At 41.7% G+C, this 14,448-nt stretch overlaps 1 long non-coding RNA gene across 1 annotated transcript in view; it reads right to left on the bottom strand.

Annotated features, from left to right (window-relative positions):
- Positions 1-14,448, bottom strand: part of LOC131423834 (uncharacterized) — a 96,707-nt gene that overhangs the window by 36,584 nt on the left and 45,675 nt on the right. Inside the window, exon 2 of the long non-coding RNA XR_009225909.1 lies at positions 6,908-6,987. This is a non-coding gene — a long non-coding RNA (uncharacterized LOC131423834). The remainder of the gene's footprint in view (positions 1-6,907; positions 6,988-14,448) is intronic.

The following is a 14,448-nucleotide window of genomic DNA, read 5'->3' as shown; positions in this document are numbered from 1 at the left end:
AGATGCAATTTTTTTCCCCAAATATTTTTTAATCTGCAGCTGGTTGACTGTGAAGATGTGGAGCCCATGAATGTGGAGGGCTGACTATTCTGCTGAGTATGAGAAGGTTATACTTCTGCCTCATCAACATCAGACTTGGCCATGCTACTAGTTCTGGTTGCCAATAAAATGTGAGAGGAAGTGATGTACGCTACTTCTAAACAAGAGCTTAAAAAGCCATTCTGTGGTTTCTCTTCTCCCTTGTAGCATGAAGATGTTTTGAAGCCAAGGGCTGCTCCCTCAGCCCAGTCTCAGAACATTATAAAGATAAAATGAAGGAGAGATGTAACCAACATGTGAGTGAAAAATTTATCTTTGTTGAAAGCCACTGAGATGAAAGGGTTGCTTGTTATTGCATCATTACTTAGTAAAAACTGACTGATACGCTCTCTGAATATCAATAGATTTAACATGAAATGCCAGGAATACTGTAAGGATAGTAGCCTTAAATAATTAATAAGCATGTCCTTAAGTAACCAATAAACTGTATTATAGTTTATCCAAGCAATCTTTCAAAACAGCTTTCCATCGTCCACAAATACTCTCTATGCATCTATCCATTCCATCTCAAAAGGCTGAGAAATCATAAGCCCTTGCCAACTCAGTACATCCAGAATTCATTCAGTCCGATACTTGCAAAGAGAATAAAAAAAAAAAAAAGGCTGGAGAAGTCTAAAAGCTATTCTAGGTTCCAGGCCATTGGATAGAATGGGAGAGAAAAAGCATGTATTATAGACAGGAATTAGAATGAAAGAACTCCCCCCTGTAGAATCTGTACTATGTTTTAGGTCCCAGCTGCCGGTTTTTCTCTCCTAGAGACTGTAAATTTATGGCCTGTGAGCTGAACATGGCCTGTAGAAGACTTTTATTTTATCCATGCCAAATAAAACACAATTCTCAGTACAGGTGTTTGGATCAAGTTGATTGTGAAAATGCAAGCATTTAAGATTTTACATTAAACAAAAAATCAGTATTTGCACCTTTTCTTGAAAAATTGAAAAGGTTACACTGGACTTGGGAATCAGCGAATTTCCTTTTCCCTCCCTCCCTCCTTTCCCTCTTCCTCATTTCAATAGTAAGAAAGGAGCTTTCTGGAACATCACTCTCAGCCTTATTTTCAGAATTTGGAGTGACCCAAACATGACTATCTAGTTCTTTGGGTCCCAAAGAGGGTTCCTCTGAGACTCTCAGCAATGAAGACAGTCCCCAGAGTGTGTGTGTGTGTGTGTGCTGGGGTGGGGGTAGTGATGCTTCCCTCTGGGAATCCTGCCTATGTTTGTCCAGTGGCTTCTACGGGACAGATTTGTATGCTTGTGTAGCTAGAAGGTCTTGGAACAGCATAAGCCTCCTTCCCACTAGATAATTCTGTGGCTTAACAAACCACAACATCTTTGATTACATGGAGAATACTAAGCAGTCAATGATTTGAAAATGATTTTACTGTTTTCTGTTATGGAAGCTCACATGGAGGGGACATTATGGAACTGTTTTGAAATGTCCTTAGCCTTCTAAATGTAAAAAATTACTAGATATTTCAGCAATTCTGCATTTTACAATAACGAGCTAATGAGACCCACCGATGCATTACTGACACCTACCCTGGAGAGAGCCACTCAAAGCCTTCTGGGTAGACAGGACAGTAGGCATGCCCTTTCAAGGCTCCAGCATGCCTCTGTCTTTTTCTCCACTGAATTCGTTGCCACACTGACCTATTTATTGACTAAAACTTCCTACCAAGGCTCATGGACTATGAACCCAGGAGGAGGGGTATGCAGATGGTAATACCGAGCCAGGACACGGAGACATACGCTGCAATTCCTGAACTGGGTAATGAAATCCTCCCCAAGGTTCTCATGCCAACATCCAGTCAACGGCAGCTTTCTCCTGCTTGCCTTCTAAGGAGATTAAGAACAGACATTTTATTTTGTTTCCGTTTTCGTTTATTTGAAGGTTTTATGATGTCTTGGTTGAGTGGCTCTTGGGACTTCCAAATAAACATGCTGCTTTTAAAAATGGCAAGTTGTTTTTATTTATTTCTTTTAGGTGCCCAAATGACCTCTGGGTATATTAGGCAGCTTTAAATTATAATTAAAATAATAACCATGGTCCTAAAACAATAATAGATGTTGAATTATATGAACACCAAATTAGGATATACAGAAAATCTGATTCGAGGAGGCCAGAGTAAGCATGGAATTTAAAAAGTTATCTTTGTGGCAGTGGGACCAAAGGAAACGTCTCTCAAACAAGGCTTGTTATTATTATTATTTTGTGTTGTTTTGCCTTCCTGTAAGGCTTTCAAATTTGTGGTGTGTGTATGTGTGTGTGTGTGTGTTTTCTGGGCTTGGGGTGTGTGGGAAGTATCCAGGCCTTTAGTTGACCTTGCTATGATTTTACAAACAGGAGAAAATAATGAGACCCCTTGGTGGCCTAAATATATCTTTATATTTCAATGATTTCTTGACAATGTCTCACGTCCATGGACACAAGCAGTGGAGCTCACATGGTGCTTTGCTGGATGCCAAATCCTCAGAGTGCTTCCACGTCCCTCTAAGACGTGCATCTGGATTCCTCCATCTGTCATCTTAGCTCATCTTCGTCTCCCAACTGTTCTTAAATTAAATGACTACATCTAATGGGAGATTTTCTCGTGAAAGCTTATGAGAATTTGCCCAAAGGCAAATTAAAACATTGCAATGTAATCACCAAACTCAACTCGCTGCTCAGGCTGCCCCAGTGCCTGCTTTCGCCCTGAAGGAGTTCATCAACCTGCGCCTGGATGGAGGAAAGCCGCCAGGAAGCACACCCATTGGAGACGAGACGGAGTCCACCTGCTGATGGTCGGAGGCGATGAAGTGTGCCTTCTTCAGGGGCAGGGAGGGATGTCTGTTGTGCAAGGGCTCCAAAGAGCAGGCAAAGGGAAGAGGAGGCGGGAAATGAAAGAACATAACCATCCAGCTCTGGGACATCATGGCAGGGGGCTGGGTCTCAGGCTGTGGCTCACTCTTCACTCCTCATGGAAGAATGGATATGGGCTTCTGCGATTGTCCCAGGTCACTGGGGTTGATGGCACTCTTCAGCTTGGCTGCTCATTGCCTCCCTCCTTTTTGAAAAATATATTTTTGGTTGTAGATGGACCCCATACCTTTAATTAATTGATTTGTTGGTTTATTTTATTTTTGTTTATTTGTTTTGTGTGGTGCTGAGGATCGAACCTAGTACCTCACATGTGCTAGGCAAGTGCTCTACCACTGAGCTACGACCCCAGTCCTGGTCATTGCCCTTTTGTTCCTTCTGTGCTCCACTGTTTGAAGCAATTTTTTAGCAATTCTAACATATAGGAGTTTATCCTAAGGAGGAACTGGATAGACTCCCTGAGCACAAGGATGTTCACTAAAGCATTGCTTACAATATTACTGTCCACCAACAGGAGGTTAAATAAACGATGGTACATCCGACACTGGAAGGGAAGGCCATTATTGAAAAGGAGCATGTAAGTCCACAATTCACTGATGATATAAATTGTTGTGGGTAGTGTGTATAATATACCAATGACATAAAAGAAGACCCTTAGACACATATGTATGTATCCAAGACATGTGATAGGTTGAAGTCCAGGTTAACAGTGTTGACTTGTGGGTGGTGGAATTTGGGATGATTATAATTTTCTTTATGCTTTCATAAACTGCTTGCATAAAGATATACACTTCTTTATAATTAGAAAAAGGAAAGCTGAAAGCTAGATCCTCATTTGAAAGAGACAGAGAACAGTTTTGGGTAATGGCGTTTGAGATGATGTGCTTTTCCCCCCACCATTTCCATCTCCCACCCTCTAAATGTCCCAAGGTACTGAGTTCTGGAAAGAAGTTTGGCTGGGTCACCATGGGAATAGGGAGTTAAATGCCTTGGTGACAGCTCTTTGTCCCCAGGCTAGGAAAGTCTCATTTGATCATCATTCCCATTGGAACACTCAAAGTGCTTCTTCAGTTCAATACGTTCAGTTCAGCCATGTATCACCTTCATGAGGCACAGGTGGGCAGGGAATACGAAGCAGTTTCCTAACCTTGGAACCTGAGACATCAGAGGCTACTGGACTTGAGGGAGACCATGGTACTGGTGGGACCAGCGTGCTGGTCTTCAATCCCTGTTGAATGCTTCTATAACTAACACACAGTGCTTCATTTTGAGAAACGAGATAGAAAAGGTTTAACATATTAACATAATCTTTTTAATCCCTGAAGAAATGGATATGAAACCTGTTGCACCTTTGTGCCTTGGGATGTTCAAGAGCTGGATTCTAATCTGGTTCTGATGAAAGTGTTTCTAAGAGGAAATTTTTTTTTTTAAACTTGTGTCCTACATCTCCATGTTCCTGCTTCCCTAGCAAGCCTGTGAAGAACCAAATCAAGAACAATTCTGATTCAGTACGATGCCATGTGCAGGACCTACTACAGTGGTTTTCAATAAATGTTTGTTGACTGGGTAAATGGTTCAAAAGTTTGAACCATAGCTGGGCTTGGTGATGCATGCCTATAATCTCAGTGACTCAGGAGGCCGAGGCAGGAGGATGGCAAGTTCAGAGTCAACTTGGGCAATTTAGCAAGACCCTGTCTCAAAGTAAAAGAAATAAAATGAAATACAACAAAAAGGGTCTAGGCATATGACCCAGTGGTGGAGCACCCCTGGGTTCAATCCTCAGGAACACCACACACACACACAAGTTTGAATCATTCCACCAATGGGAAACATTCAAGATTGGCACTGTGAAATCTCACACAAAGTGAACTGTGTTCTTAATCTACAATACACAATTTATTATCTATTTAAAAACCAATTCATGCTTTCTAGGATTATCACTGTGTGGAATAACAATAATAATTGCCGACACTTGTACAATCATTTTGTGCCAAGAACTGTGCTGACTCCTTTAAATAAAATTTCTCCTTTATCCTACAAACCTCTTTGGAGGTAAATATCGCAGTCATTCCAGTTCTCTGGATGATAACCCATGGCTCAGGAGGAAGTTACCCAAGCACAGGGAGCATCAGTCTGGAATCCACTTCCACGCCTGCGCTTTTGACCTCAGTCCTGGCTGAGAGTCTGGAGCAGATTTGAACTAAGAAGCAGGGTGGTTGGTTCTGGACCTGCTTATTTTCATTTTAACTTGAATTTATACTGAGTTAGCTTCTTGCAAGTGCTCTTTCTACCAGCCCCTGTCCAGCAGGTGAACTTAAATGAGTCCACAGTGAAGGTTCAGGCTGTGAAGTATTACCCCACTTTCTGACAGTACCAATTCACCATCCGAGTATTAGCTTCAACACAGTCCTTCCCTTTGTTTCTTAAATGTTCTTGTTTTTTTAAAAAAGACCTGCCTCTTCGTTTCCTCTTAACCAGCTGAGTGACAGAAACTCAATGCTGACCACTTCATTAGTCGATGACCTTGTCCCTCTGGCCTTCTGCCTGCTTGCTCTCCTGGGCAGGTTGCCTTACGTCATAAGTCTTGGTTAAAGGTCAGGACCTTTGAGCCATTGGCAGTGGGCATGTTGTTTTAATATATATCTAGAGAAATCAGGCCTGTCGGATCACATTAGGTCCTATTTATGGATCGCACGCCAATACTGCAGTGGAGACGAACTGCTACCTTTGAAATACAATCACGACTAGTTCCCAATGAGTACAGAGGGGATTGTATTCCATCAGTGAGCCCTTGTGATCTGTCTCTCCTCTCATTGGCAGGGCCAACCTTCTTCTTATACAAATAAAATCCTTATACATAATAGTCTCATAAAGGAGTAAAGCTGAGTTACAGTTGATTCCAAAACCAGATGGGTTAATGAGAACATAGGGGGGTCTGTATGTGGCACGTCACATATAGCACCTTTCTCCAACTAGTTGTTGCATGGTGATAAATGACAAAGTTAACAGCTCCTGTCTATTGAGAGATGATTCTGTGGCAGTCACAAGACTGAGCTTTTAGCATGCATTGTCCTATTTCTTATTCGCAATATCCCTGTAAGGGTAGATACTATTCTCATCACCATTTTATGGATGGAGAAACTGAGGTTGAGAAAGGCCCAACTGAGTAGGGTTGGAATAGATCCCAAAGTTGCTCCTGACTATTAGGTGGCCCTGATCCTGTCTCACGCTATCTGTTTTCTTCTTTGAGGTGGAGTTTTAGGAGGTGTTTAAGGAGAACCGTATTGTCATTCCCTTCGCAGGGAGAAGCCCCCAAATATCTCACTTGACCCAGTAGATGGTTTGTTTAAAAACGGAGTCTGGGAATAGGCCAACCCTCTGCCACCCCCTTTCTTTCCTTTCTTCTCCAGGATTGATTTTAAGTTCATTCCCACATCCCGTGGGAGTCTGGTTGGACAGATCCCTTGACGGAGATTAGAAATAGCTCTCAACAGCCTATTTTTAAGGAAAATGTGATGTCAGAAAATGAGGCAGGAATGGACACCAAGAAATGAGAACACACACCAGGAAGCGCTCGGAGATGGGAGTGGGAACAGTTGGCCAGGACGGTGGCCGGTGGGTGGGGCTGCCTTCTCACCTGGACAGAGTATTCCTCTCACATTCACCGTGTTTTGCCCATAGGAAGCTCAGCCACGGAAGGCAAATGGCACAGTCCTGCACCAAACTCGCTTTTCTAACTAGAGAAAGACGGCCTGATACCTGCCCAGAGATGGCTGCTGGGCTCTTCCCAGGAACCTCAGGAATAATGTGGAGGTGTTTGGTGACGCTGAAATTTCATTTGAAGGTTTTGATTTTGTTTGGTGTCCTTGTCTGCCAGGTTGGTCTCTTCGACTGCGTTAACTCACCTACTATAGCATTTTCTTTCACGAAAAACAAGAGATCTGAAACTCACCTCTCTGACTCCAGCCAAGCTGGACACCATCCAATCACTTGAGGCTAGACTCCAGGAGGCTGGAAATTATATCTTCCGAGCTAAGGAAGAGAAGAAAGGAAAAAAACTACTGTTTTCAACGTTCGGTGAACCTTTGTAGGCCGAGCAGCTAATGAGTGAGGTGACCCTCCCATCTCCTCCTTGCTTATTTTTCTTGGATGAGATTTGTATCTGGGGCAAGGGTTTATTAAAGCCATCCCCCAGGTTGGCCAGTGTCACAAGCTGAACGACAGCTACCTGAAATTCACTCTTGTGGCTAGTGCTGTAGAAGAACCCATTCTTTCACTGGAAATGGAGTCTTTAAGAATGCAGCTCAGGGCAACCAATCCCAAGATGGCATCTGATATTGATTATAAATTATAAAACCCTCTAAGTTGAGCTGAGGAAATATGGGTGGAGGAATCAGGACAACCAGGAGGAAAACTGAAAGCGAAATCTAGGCTGATTTAAAGTGACTGCAGCCTCCCACCTCTCCAGAGCCTGTCCATCCCAGGGAAGGGATTCAAGCGGTGTTAACTACTGAGCCCTCGCCTACACTCTCCAGTCCCCTTTCCCTGGGTAGCTGCGGTGAGTTGGCTGCCGAGATGTAGCCCTGAACCTATCCATCAAGTCGAAGGAAGAGAGAGTTAGAAAGGCAAACATTATCTGGAATCAATATCTTTACAAATCCAAAGGAAACCCCAGCTCCCGAAGGGTTAAGCCAGGGAAGGAAAAGCCATCAGGCTGTTTAGTGAGCTAATGTTTTTATTGATGGGGGAGGCCTTTAAGGCCCTAACAGGGAAAGTGGGGAATGGCAGATTGTTTGGCTGGGAAGAAAGAAGGGGAAAAACATTAGGCTCCGTGTTCTTTCCTGCTCCCTCCATTCAAACCTCTGCCCTCCACCTGATGCAGAAGACATCCGGTAACCTGAACGGTACGCAGCTCAAGGTGATTTTCCTCTCTCCTATCCCCTACTCCCAAAGTGGAACCCACATCTTCCCCTAACAACTTTGCTATAATGCATGTCCCGGGCCAACGCCTGCACTGCAGAGCACATCTTAATTTAACAACTGTGTTATAGAGCACATCTCAAGCTAACTTCCTAGGATGATCCATATTTCACCCTAACTACCCGGCATAACACTTCAATCTAATTCCCCCACTGTAAAGTACACTGCAATCTAACACCCTCATATAATGTACATCTCAGTCCATTATTTTGTATTTTGTAAGCCATATTTTGATATGTCTTTTCCATTAAGTCACAGAACTGTCTGGAGACAAGGGCTATCCCTGTGCTGAAAGCTTCCATGGTTTTTAACCTCGTCCTTGGGTGACAGGCTGCTGATGGATATGCGTCTGAACTTTCACCTTTGCCATCTTGGGTTCAACTCTGGCTTGTTTCTGTACTCTGAGCCTTTAGCATCCTGTTGGGAGCAGGGGTGACCAGAGAGCATGCACAGTCCTGACGGGGCCTTCTCTTGTGCTAACCAGCAGGGCGGGCCACCTCAAAAGATCAGAGTCTACCTCAGGAGAGGGCTGTGGCAGGTCAATGTCAGGGTCAGGGGTCAGGGTGTAGCTGCTGGCTAATAGAGTGTAAGCTAACACTGTTGTCAAATTGCTGGGCTAAAAGACAATGGCGGCCTCCCGCTGAGGACCTTACCCTGGGGGAGGGGGCTATTGGCTTTATTGGAAACCTGCCAGTCTCTGAGGTGATGGAAGTGGCTGATCATAGCTAAAGACTGTTTGATTGTTGATGGAGAGCCAATTCTGTGGTTGGTCCCCAACTGGAAGGCCTGCAGAGCGGCTTATTGATGGCTGAGTTTTCCCACATATGATGGATTTCTCCTCTGTTTCACACGCAGCTGGATTACCATTCTGTTGTGGAGGTGGACAGCTGTGGCTCTTGGACATAGATTTTTTTCTGGAACCAAGAGCCACTATAGGCCGTATTGTCACTGACTTTTGGACTGGCACCAACCTCCTGAGGCCAGTCCAATGGGGCTGATTGGTTCTTGAAAGGAAACGAATCCAGAGTGAATTCATAAGAGGTCCTTCAGGTCCAAGGGATTTGGGGGGAACCTCAAAGAAGGCAATGATTATATTCTGGAAGAGACTGAGTATTCCATCAATATCCCAGCCTCAAAATTTCAAAATATGCCAAGGTGGAGTAAAAAATTGGATTTCTAACCAGGCTAGTGGTGCCAATAAATATTAGAAGAAAAGAAGGTTACCCAAGACTTTGTATTCCAAAATTTCCCAGTATAGTATGAATTCAAGACTGATGAAAACAGGAGATAGAAAATGAAGTATGGAGATTGTTAATAGTTTGGATGTGAGGCGTCCCCCAAAAGCTCACGTGTGGGACAAAGCAAGAAGGTTCAGGGAAGAAATGATTGGGTTACAAGAGCCTCAACCCCATCAGTGAATTAATGCCTTATGGGATTAACTGAGTGGTAACTGAAGGCAGGTGGGGTGTGGATGGAGGAGGTGGGGCTTTAAGGCTGTGCTTTGGGGTACATATTTGTATCTGGCAAGTGGAGATCTCCCTCTGCTTCCTGATCATAATGTGAGTTGCTTCCCTCTGCCACATTCTTCTGCCGTGATAATCAGCCTCACCTCGAACCCAGACCAATGAAGCTGGCCTTCTCTGGACTAACACTCCTGAAACCATGAGCCCTCATATAAACTTCTCCTCCTATATAGTCGCTCTGGTTGGGTCTTTAAGTCACAGCAGAAAAATAGTGACTAAAACAGAGATGGAAACCAATTTTTATAAAAGACAGATGGATCATGAGGAGTATCAGCAAGTAACTGCAAACTCCCAATGCAGCCTGTTAAGACAGAGAGTAAATGCCCAGAAACCACAAATGAAAGAATAGTATAGAAATTGCAAGGTTGTTCCTGTCTTGTGAGGTGGCGTGGGAAATCTCAGATAAACCAGGAATACTGGTACTTCAATCTCTGTGAGAGAATTAGTGAAGCATCTTGGGTAACAAAGGGAGGCCCTGAAGTGAAGTTGGTTTCTCCTGGCAAAGGGTAGACTGAGGCTGGCATCCATGACCCTCCACTGCTTTAGGTGACAGGACAAGTGTGGCTTTGGCTGTGTTGGTATGGTGAGACGGCAGGTGGTGGGACATTGGCTTGACTCTGGATTCCATTTTCACACCTTCAATCCTCGGTTCTTTCTTTGTCTTGGGAGGTCATGACATCCACCCAGCGACAATGGAGATTAAGTTAGATGTAGAACTGTTGGTGGGGTGCCTGGCACCAAAGTCCACATTCAAAATACACATTTGTTCCTTTCCTTCTTAAACGGTGGCATCAGTTTTCTGATGATGGGCTTTAATCAATACAGGGTCTTGGATGATGTAGCTTCTCTCTTTGTGAGCAACAAAGATAATCATCTATTTAGGAGGTTTAGGCAAACTCCACTTAGACAAAGACATGACTGAGATCAGAGTTAGTGCACTATGGCCTGCAGATTGAGTCTGGCTTACTTTCTACTTTTGCAAATAAAGTTTTATTGGAACACAGACATGCTCATTCATTAACCTACGTCCATGGCTCCTTTTGTACCACAACAGCAAATTGAACTGTTGTAACGGAGATGGTATGGCCCACAAGGCTAAAATATTTACTTCCTGGCCCTGTATAGAATACAGGTGCCAGCTCCTGACTTACACCAATGGAACACTCTTTCTCTCTTTTGTTTAAAGGTAAAAATCTTGTGAGCAAATACAACATATGAAGCAGCTACGGGCAACAGAGATCTCCCAAACTTTTCCTTGTTTGACACAAACACTTATTGGTAGGACTTCTGAAGCAACTCTCATGATTCCACGGAGCTATTTGAAAACTATGAATTGGGTCATCTCTGGATACTTCCTTGAAGTCCTAGAAACTCAGTGATCCCTTAAGAGATTATATAAATGGCATAGCAAGTCTGCATATGCCTGACAAATCCCTTTCTAAAAAATTACTACTAAGTGTGGGATGTTGGGCAAGTGACTTAATTTCTATATGATTTCCTAAAAATGAGGGTAAGTTAGGTGTGATGGTACAAACCCATAATCCCAGCTACTCTGGAGGCTGAGACAGGAGGATCACAAGTTCAAGATCAGCCTGGACCACTTAGCAAGACCTTGTCTCAAAATAAAATAAAATATTTTAAAAAAGGGGTGGGAATGTAGTTTAGTAATAGAGCACCCCTGGGTTCAATCCTCACTTTTGCAAAAACCTCAAACCCCAAAATAAAGAGGGTCATTGTATTTGCTTCACATTTTGCTATAAGGATTATACAGTTTCTATTTACAGATATATACACATTTCACTTGATATAAGACCTGGCTCATAAATAGTGCTGAGGAAATGTTAATAATTATTGATATTTTATTAGTAGTATTTTATTTTAATTATGTATTTAATTTTAATGATATGAATCAGCACAGATATTAATGGTTATTATTAACTATGTGAACATTAATATTAACATTATTTCCTACCAATTACCTTAATATAACATTGATATTAATACAGATATTAATAATCTTATAATTATTTTTCTTAATATTTTGGGCCTTCATTTGTGCTCTAAAGATCATCTGCACATTGTTCTAAATGTCTCTGGACATTTCTGTTTCTGAGTTAAATAATTCTGTCGGTCCCTCGTTTGACATGTATGTTGTGTGCCAAGGTGATTGCTAAGGGAATGGAAGTCATTCAGTGCCAGCCGCGTGGCTGGCCTTCTCTTTTCTGGCCCTTTCGGGCAGTTTCTGTTGGTGTTTAGTTTCCTGCATCTTAGATGGAGTTCAGAGTGATACTCCTGTTCAAAACAATTTCCTACTCCTCCATCTCCATCAGCTCCACAATTAATTTTTCAACCAGCAGTTTGGTTTCAATGCCTACAAAGCAATTGGACCTTAAAGGCTCTTTACCAGGATTTTATCCCATCAACGAATGTGAAAGGAACAATAATTATTACTTAATATTAACTGAATGTCTTCCTTGTGATAGGTAGATTCACAGATGTAACCTGCTTTACTGTTGAAGATGACCGAGGATAAGGTCAAGTTTGTCTTTGGAAAGTGGTTGGACAGTTCTAGAGGCCCAAGTTTTCAATGGCTGCCATCAAACATATTACTGCCAAATGGCACAGGCTGGGTCAAGTGGTCCCTAAGTTGTTCTAAGTGCTTTTTCTATAGCTTGATTCTAAAATGGTTAGCTTCCAAAGATGACACTTTTACATGGTTTCTGGTTCCAAGCAGAGGGAACTCTTTGGGGAGTCACATTTTCTACCGCTGTCAATACAATATCAGAATGAACATAACTACAGATGCCACTGGATGAAGGCTTAGGGCCTCTTTGACTTTGTCTTTCCACCTCATTAACTGGTTCAAGTTTTCCAGACCGAGATGCAGAGCTTCTGGCTGGAGTGACAGGCAGAAAATATCATATCCCAGCAGTTTAGTTGGTCCTCCATATAGTTGGGGGCTACTTGGCTAGTGGCCAAGTATATGAGCTTTGAAGTAAGATAGCCCTGGGATCAATCCTGCCCCTGCCCCTCACCAGCAAGTCTCCTTATCACTCTGAGCCTCAGTTTCCTCATCAATGAATGAAAATAACAATACCTATGTAATATGCTGTTTTGCATATCAAGTAAAACAAATACAAGTAAATGGTAGTTGCTATAATTTTCAGTATGTTATTAAAATAGAAAACAGTCAAAACATACAGTTTCTGTTTTGGGGCAGCTTAAAGAATAGCATGATCTAAATATATATAAAAATGCATGAAGCAAACTTGAAAAACATGCATGTATCTACATCCAAATAATATGTTAAAAGATAATTAAAAGCTAAGCATATCATAGTAACACATGGATGATTTTCTCTCTTGAGTTCATGTAAATAGACCATAAACGCCTGGATGACAGAGGCCATTCACCTTTGTATCTCCAGCCCTTTCTAGCAAAGAACCTTGCACATTTCAATACTCAGTACGCATCTATTGAACTGAACTGAACTGGATTTCTTCATAGATTCAGTACATTTCTATGAAAAAATATCCCTGGCACAACTAAAGTATGCACAGATGGGAGATGTGAACACCACCCAAATCAGTAAAATATTGAAATAAACACACAGAAAACGAAGAGAAAACAGAAACTCTTACACAGAAAGAGCAACTGCAATGAAATATTATTTGGCAATAAAAAAGAATTTTAAAAAATGCTATAATGAGGATGCCCCTTGAAAACATCAGGTTAAGTCACAAAAGACCACATATCCAATTATTCCATTTTATATGAAATCCCCACAACGCAAAATTCATAGACAAAAAGATTAGTGGTTGGCTAGGGCTGAGAGGTTTTGGAGAGGGCAAGAGTAGGATTTCTCTTTGGGGTTATGAAAATGTTGGAAAATTAAATAGGGCAGTGGTTATATAACCCTGTGAACATAATAAAAACCATGGAATTGTACACTTTAAGTGGGTGAATTGGTTGGTATACAAATTATTTTTCAATAAATCTGTTAATATTTTAAAGAAGAACAGGTGAACATACTGAGATGCTTTGCAATACTGGAAATATAGAAATATATAATATCTATATTAGTTTATCTATATTATTTGGCATACATATATACATTTATATCAAGGTTTATGTATATCTAAGGTTGTCAACTAACTACATGCTTTAGTATCTAAGACTTTACTGATTACAAAGTTTACAGACTTTTAATAGAATGCATAAAATATAAAACTTATTTTTGTTTAAAAATGCATGTAAAATTGAGATGCACCCTCTGTATACTCTTTCCTGTGTGTAATCTATAAATGATCACTTTATTGAGGTGGTGTTGTTTACATACAAACTATGAAATTCACCCATTGTAAGGGTACTTCTATTTTTTTTATGATAAAAACCCAGAAATATCTCACAGAAGGAATTGGAAGTCTATACATCAATATGTATCTCCTAAGGGAATTAATAAGTGATTTAAATTTTCTACTTTTATGAATACATATATTTTATAAAATATATGTATGATATGTATTTTATAATACACACACACACACACACACACACTATGATGAGTTTGCATTCCTTTGGAGAGGGGTAAGTGGAATTAAAATGGATAACAGGGCTGGGGATGTGGCTCAAGCTGTAGCGCGCTTGCCTGGCATGCACCGGGCACTAGGTTCGATCCTCAACACCACATAAAAATAAAATAAAGATGTATGTCCGCCTGGGGCTAAAATAAATAAATAAATAAATATATATAAAATGGATAACAAACAGAAAGTGGTGGGCACACAGAGGGAAGTGAGAGCTGGTTAACTGGGACAGGTGTCTCAGAGGGGAAATGGAGGTGTTAATGACTGGAGGAGCCTCCCTGATGGCAAAGAAATCCCATGTGTAGAGAATGTCCAGGAGTCCAAGTAACAGTGAGAACATGTGGGGCCTTTGGACAGATGCAGGAGGTGAGCCAGTTAGGGGCAAGTTGGAGGAAGGCCTTGAG

This window comes from Marmota monax, unplaced genomic scaffold (genome assembly GCF_021218885.2).
Source record: "Marmota monax isolate L192 unplaced genomic scaffold, Marmota_monax_Labrador192_F-V1.1 WCK01_AAM20220418_F8-fsc00024, whole genome shotgun sequence".
Lineage (NCBI taxonomy): Eukaryota > Metazoa > Chordata > Mammalia > Rodentia > Sciuridae > Marmota > Marmota monax.
Note: the sequence above shows the minus strand (reverse complement) of the source record. Positions and strands in the feature narration are given on the sequence as shown.